This window comes from Kogia breviceps, chromosome 13, assembly GCF_026419965.1.
Source record: "Kogia breviceps isolate mKogBre1 chromosome 13, mKogBre1 haplotype 1, whole genome shotgun sequence".
Lineage (NCBI taxonomy): Eukaryota > Metazoa > Chordata > Mammalia > Artiodactyla > Physeteridae > Kogia > Kogia breviceps.
Window position 1 is genome coordinate 17,852,985 of NC_081322.1, and position 6,727 is coordinate 17,859,711.

The window sequence follows — 6,727 nt, forward strand, 5'->3', positions numbered from 1 at the left end:
TCTGGGGATATAAATTGGTGTAGTCACTGTAGAAAATGGTATGGTGGTTTCTTAAAAAACTAAAACTAGAACTACTGTATGACCCAACAATTCCAATCCTGGGTATATATTTGAAAAAAATGAAAACACTAATTTGAAAAGATACATACACTCCAATGTTCACAGCAGCATTCTTTATAATTTCCCAGATAAGAAACAACATGAGTCCATCAGCAGATGAATGGGTAAAGAAGATGTGGTATATATATACAATGGAATATTACTCAGCCAAGAAAGAATGAAATAAGTCTGTCAAAGACAGACAAATACTGTATGATATCACTTAAATGTGGAAACTAAAAAGTTAAATAAACTAGTGAATATAACAAAACAGAAACAGACTCACAGATACAGACAACAAACTAGTGGTTACCAGTGGGGAAAGGGAAAGGGGGTAGGGCAAGATAGGGGTAGTGGATAAGAGATATGAACTATTATATATAAAATAAATAAGCTACAAGGATATATTGTACAACACAGGGAACATAGCCAATATTTTATAATACTATAAATGGAATATAACCTTTAAAAATTGTGAATCACTATGTTGTACACCTGTAACATATATATTTTTTACATCAACAATATCTCAATTAAAAAAAGAATATAATCCATCTTAAGAAAAAAAAGCAATCAGATTATCATCCATAGAAAGATAGTTAAATGAATTTGAGTTTTTCCATTATGGAGTATTATGTTGCTTATATGATTAAATTTTTATAAAATTTATAGGAGCAATAACAACAAAAACCCAGGTTTATTCTTCAGATTCACACATGCTTGCTAAGTATATTTTAAATATTTCCTTTTAAGCATTCTTTTCCTTTCAAGGTATTTTCTTTCTCTCTGAAAAATTGAGAAAAAAAGCAAATTGGCAATTTCTGAAAAAGAAGAGACAAAAGTATGTGAAATACAATTTGGTTTCAGATTCTCTATAAATGCCATTCTGAAATTTTTCCTTTCCTTAAACTTCAACTATCACTCACTTTCTACAAATGGAAGACATATTTCTTCCTATGTAGATTTCCAGCTGAAGATTTTAGTATTTAGAAATGCTAAATATATGATATCAAACATCACTCCTAAAAACTATAAAACATCTCTGCCTTCATAAAATCGATTGACAATTTGATTTTTGCTGTAAGTGGTCAAATAAATTTCCCACTCAGATGGGGCAATTTTAGAGACAAAGAAATGATATGAATAGAGCTTCTTTAATCTGAATGGCTACTGATAGTCTCACTAATGAAAAGAGAAAAGGGTTATTGATGTTTCCTCACCTTATGTTTATGCATCTATTTATGCTTTCTTAGGTGCTGAATTTTTTTTTTTTTTTTTTTTTTTTTTTTTTTTTTTTTTTTTTGCGGTATGCGGGCCTATCACTGTTGTGGCCTCTCCCGTTGCGGAGCACAGGCTCCGGACGTGCAGGCCTGGCGGCCATGGCTCACGGGCTTAGTTGCTCCGCGGCATGTGGGATCTTCCCGGACCAGGGCACGAACCTGTGTCTCCTGCATCGGCAGGTGGATTCTCAACCACTGCACCACCAGGGAAGCCCGGTGCTGAATTTTTTAAAAGTCTAGATTCCTTCCCATCTTGCCTTTGTGGTTGAGGGTGTGGACTCTGGGCACAGGCTATTGGAGTGCATATCCTGGTTGTGCCACTTACTAGCTGTGTGAGGCTTCCACAAGATGCTTAAGATTTTGGTGCCTCAGTTGCCCCCTCTGTAAAATGGTGGTAGTAATGGTTTTACCTCATTGGTTTTGGTAATTAAATGAGTTACTATCTGTAAAGCACTTAGAAGTTCACTCTAAGAACTATTTAAGTATATCTTATTTTATTCATTACAATAATGTAGCAGTGCTAAATATTTGTTAAATCCTTAAAGCTTTTGTTGTAATTACAAATTTTTACAACTGGAGTGGAGGAAGCAGTGTGGATACTCCAGCTTCATCTAGGCCACAATTACAAAGTAAAGAGACTGATATATACTGTGCTGTGCAGGCACATGGGCTTTCATTGAAGAAGCTCAGTTAATGAACAGAGAAAAGAACATGTGTATATGTATAACTGATTCACTTTTTTGTAAAGCAGAAGCTAACACACCATTGTAAAACAGTTATACTCCAATAAAGATGTTAAACATAAATAAATAACTTCTTTTTCTAAAATATGTTTGCTTAATTAAAGACATATTACTTTAAAATTTATGATGCCATCAGAAATTTATTTATTGTGTTGTAACATAAAACACACCAATGGACAGGTGACATATACCATTTAGATTATTATCTATCATCCTTTATAATAGCCAGTAAACAATGGAAACTAAAGTTTTCAAATGATCTTGGGCCCTATCATTTGAGAATCTGATGTCATTATGGTTTTTTAGTATATAGATTACAATTATATCTGTTTTGCAGACAAAATTATTCATAAGTCATCTAGAGTCAAGTAGAAGGTAGAACTTATCTTTAATTCTGTCTCCTATCTAGTAGACAATATGGTACAAATATAAAGTTAATTTTGTGAACTGTAAATGACTCCTGTAGAATGATTCTTAACAAACCCGAAACAGGAGTAGATAATACAGGTTACATTCTAAATCAGGAATGTGGTTAGAGAACACTAAAGTGTTTGGTGTGTAAATTGTGTGAAGGGCTCTAACTTTATCTGAAAACAATTATGAATATAAATAGTTACTTATGGGTGAAGATGTCTGACAGTAGATGTTTTCAGTCCTTTATCTAATAGAAAGAAGGCACTGTGGCTATGGTGATTGACAGGAGCATAGAAGATATCACCAAAAACTAGGTCATCATAAAAATTTGATTTGGTACAGCATAAGAGAGTATTTGTTCTTTGGCAATACATACTTAATTCTCATAATAGAAATGTAACATTTTTTCCTAGATAATAAATTCCATTTTTCTCATATATTATTCATTCATTCAGTAAATGTATACTGATCTCTTATTATGAAATGGGCAGTGTTCCAGGTGCTCAAGTTACAAAATAGAATCCAACTTCTAGGATGCGAACTCTCTGCTATGTGAAACTCTAGGAATTCACAGCTTAGGTGGGAGATATAAAAACAGGTAAAATACAGTAAAACTTGATGAGTACTCTACAGTTATATGAAAGCCAGAGGATAGAGTGACTAACTGTACATAAATTAAATAAGATCTCATCAAAAAAAAAAAGATCAAATAAATACAAAGAACTGCTTTTTGAAGAAAGAATGTCAACAATCTATTCACTTCTCTATGCCCTCATTTTCATATTTTTAATTTTATGTTGGAGTATAGTTGATTTACAATGTTGTGCTAGTTTCAGGTGCACAGCAAAGTGATTCAGTTTATATATATACCTATATTCATTCTTTTTCAGATTCTTTCCCCATGTATATTATCATAGAATATTGAGTAGCATTCCCTGTGCTCTACAGTAGGTCTTTGTTGATTATCCATTTTATAGATAGTAGGGTATAGATGTCAATCCCCAACTCCTAATTTATCCCTCTTCCACGTGGGAGACAGGGTGGGGTATGGACGCTGCTGAGTGGAAGAGAGCACAGCCCGGCCATCAGACCTACTTCCTCCTCTTGCTGATTATCTATTTTTATGGGTTTACAACTTTTCTAAGAACTTTTGTATACAAAGGAACTTTTTTCTTTAAAGTAACTTCCCCTTTATATTTAATCCAAAGAAGAAGGATCTCGGACAATTTGGGGTGTTTGGTTTTGGCCTCATTTCTAAGTCTTTTTTCCTCTTTGTTGACTTTAGTGTTCAGTCACCCCCACTGCTTCGGACTCCTGAGGACCTTCTGGGCATCCACATTAATGAGGCAGCCACTTGGCAAGTCTGACTTGGCTGTCAGCGACGCACTGCTCCCATCCTTCTCCACTGTCGTGTCCGGCCCCCAGGGAAGGGGGAAGACACTGCATCCAGCAGGTGTCCTGAATAACCGTGGGTGGCGGAGCTCTCCCACGTGAAGTGACTTCCCCCCGGGGCTTCCCGGCTGCCCCTATGACCTGACGGCGACAACCATGGTCACCGACCTGCAGAGTGGTGGAGTCAGTGTGGCTTGCGACAGAGCAACCCGGCTCTCCTACCCTGGAGGGAGATGGAGGAGTTCAGTGATTTCCTGGACCTGGACTTTATCCTCTCCAACTCGCTGTCCCATCAGGAGCCAGTGGTCTCCACCGTGTCGTCAGCATCAGCCTCATCCTCGTCCTCCCCTTTGAGCAGCAGTCCTACCTGTGCACACTCCACCTGCAGCTTCAACTGTCCAGGCCAGGCTGGGGGCGACCCAGGCTTGGCGCCAGGCAGCAGGGTCTGTAGCCTTGTCCGTGGCCAGGAATCTGCACACCCTGCGACAGCTCCCTTCAACCTGGCAGACGTCAACCACGTGAGCCCCTCTGGCTGCTGCGTGGCTGAGCTCCTGGGGCCCAAATTGGACCCAGTGTACACTCCATGGCAGCAGCCGCAGCCACCAGGTGGGTTGATGGGCAAGTTTGTGTTGAAGACATTGCTGAGTGCCCCTGATCATTGGTGTTAGCAAAGACAGCCTGGACGGCAGCCGCTTGGTAGTAGTGGCACCCTACAGTGGCGGGTTGCCCTGCTTGTGCCCCAAGATCGAGCAGGAGGCTGTCTCCTCATGCATCCTGTCGGTCGGCCCCTAGAGGCCCACTTGGTCACTGGACCCCCTCTCAGCAATGGCCACCGGCTGCCGGCGCATGCCTTTCCCCTGGGGTGGCAGCTCCCCAGCTGGACTACTCCAACCCTGGGTGCCGAGGAACTGCTGAGCAGCAGTCATCCTGCCCAGCCGCTACCCCCAGGCTTCCACCCCCACCCAATTACCCTCCCTTCCTGCCCTACCAGATGCAGCCACAGGTCCCATCACTCCATTACCAAGAGCCCATGCCACCCAGTTCCTGCATGTGGGAGGAACCTGAGCCAAAGAGGGAAGAATGTTGTGGCCCCGGAAAAGGATGGCCACTCACACCTGGAATCATGGAGGCTACGGCAAAACCTACAGGAAGAGTTCTCATCTCAAGGCACACACCTCTGAGCCCACCCAGGCGAGAAACCTTACCACGGTGACTGGGATGGCCATGGGTAGAAATCTGTCCTCTCAGATGAACTGACCAGGCACTACTGCCAACACACTGGGCACTGCCCCTTCCAGTGCCAGAAGTGCAACCCAGCATTTGCGAGTTTGGACCACTTCACCTTACACATGAAGAGGCACTTTTAAATCCCAAAACAGCGGGTATGACCCACCTTGCCAGAAGAGAATTCAGTATTTTTTTATCTTTCACACTGTCTTCCCAGTGAGGGAAGGAACCCAGCTGGAAAGCACTACAATCATGGTGAAGTTCCCAACGAGTGAACTTGTGAATGGATAATCAGGAGACCTGAGGAACCAAACGACAAAGAAAAGATGGGGTCTGTAACTGGATCTTCTATCATTCCAACTCTAAATCCAACTTGAATATATATTCCTGGACTTCGAAAACACCAAGGGGGTGACTGGAAGTGGTGGATATCAGGTTATAAATTAGATCAGTGAGTGTGGGGGAGGGAAGACCAGAAAGCCTTGAATTGTTTCAATGCAATATAAGCATAAAGATCACCTTGTATTCTCTTCTAAAAGCCATTATTACGATCTTAGAAGAAGAAGAAAATCAGGTACCAAAAATGTGTTTTAATAGCCTAAACAATGGTGCTTTGTGAGTCTGGGTTCCAAAGATGTCAAATGAGGCCAAAATTCTCAAACTGCTGCATATTTTGACAAGAAAATCTATTTTTGTCTTTCAGTCTACATTTAAGACCTAAGTCAGGTAAATGCACATGGTTTACTTTAACCTTTTTATGCAGAGAGTCTGTTATGCACTGTGGCTTCAGTTGGGCAATAATTTGTACAATGGCTTATTCCCAAATATGCCTTAAGCAGAATTTTTTTTTTCTGTATAGTTCCTTGCCTTAATAAACATGTAATATAAATTTTTAAAAAATGATCTCACTGCAATTTATGTCAAAGTGTTCTGCCTATATTTTCCTCTAAGATTTTTATAGTATCTGGTCTTACATTTAGGTCTTTAATCCATTTTGAGTTATTTTTGTGTATGGAGTTAGAGAATGTTCTAATTTCATTCTTTTATATGTAGCTGTCCAGTTTTCCCAGCACCACTTATTGAAGAGACTGTCTTTTTCCATTGTATATTCTTTTCTCCTTTGTGGTAGATTAATTTACCATAAGTGAGTGAGTTTATTTGTGGGCTTTCTATCCCCTTCCATTAATCGATATTTCTGTCCCTGTGCCAGTACTATACTGTTTTGATGACTGTAGCTTTATAGTAGTGTCTGAAGTCAGGGAGCCTGATTCTCCCAGCTCCATTTTTCTTTCTCAGGATTGCTTGGCTATTCGGAGTCTTTTTTGTTTCCATACAAATTGTAAAATGTTTTGTTCTAGTTCTGTGAAAAATGCTATTGGTAATTTGATAGGGATTGCATTGAATCTGTAGATTGCCTTGGGTAGTATAGTCATTTTGATGATATTGCTTCTTCCAATCCAAGAACATGGTATATCTTTCCAGCTGTTTGTGTCATCTTTGATTTTTTTCATCAGTGTCTTACAGTTTTCAGAGTACAGGTCTTTTGCCTCCTTAGGTAGGTTTATTCATAGG

At 39.8% G+C, this 6,727-nt stretch overlaps 1 pseudogene; it reads left to right on the forward strand.

The window, feature by feature from the left end:
• Positions 1-3,877: 3,877 nt before the first annotated feature.
• Positions 3,878-5,295, forward strand: LOC131767781 (Krueppel-like factor 4 pseudogene; annotated as a pseudogene).
• The last annotated feature ends 1,432 nt before the right edge of the window (positions 5,296-6,727 follow it).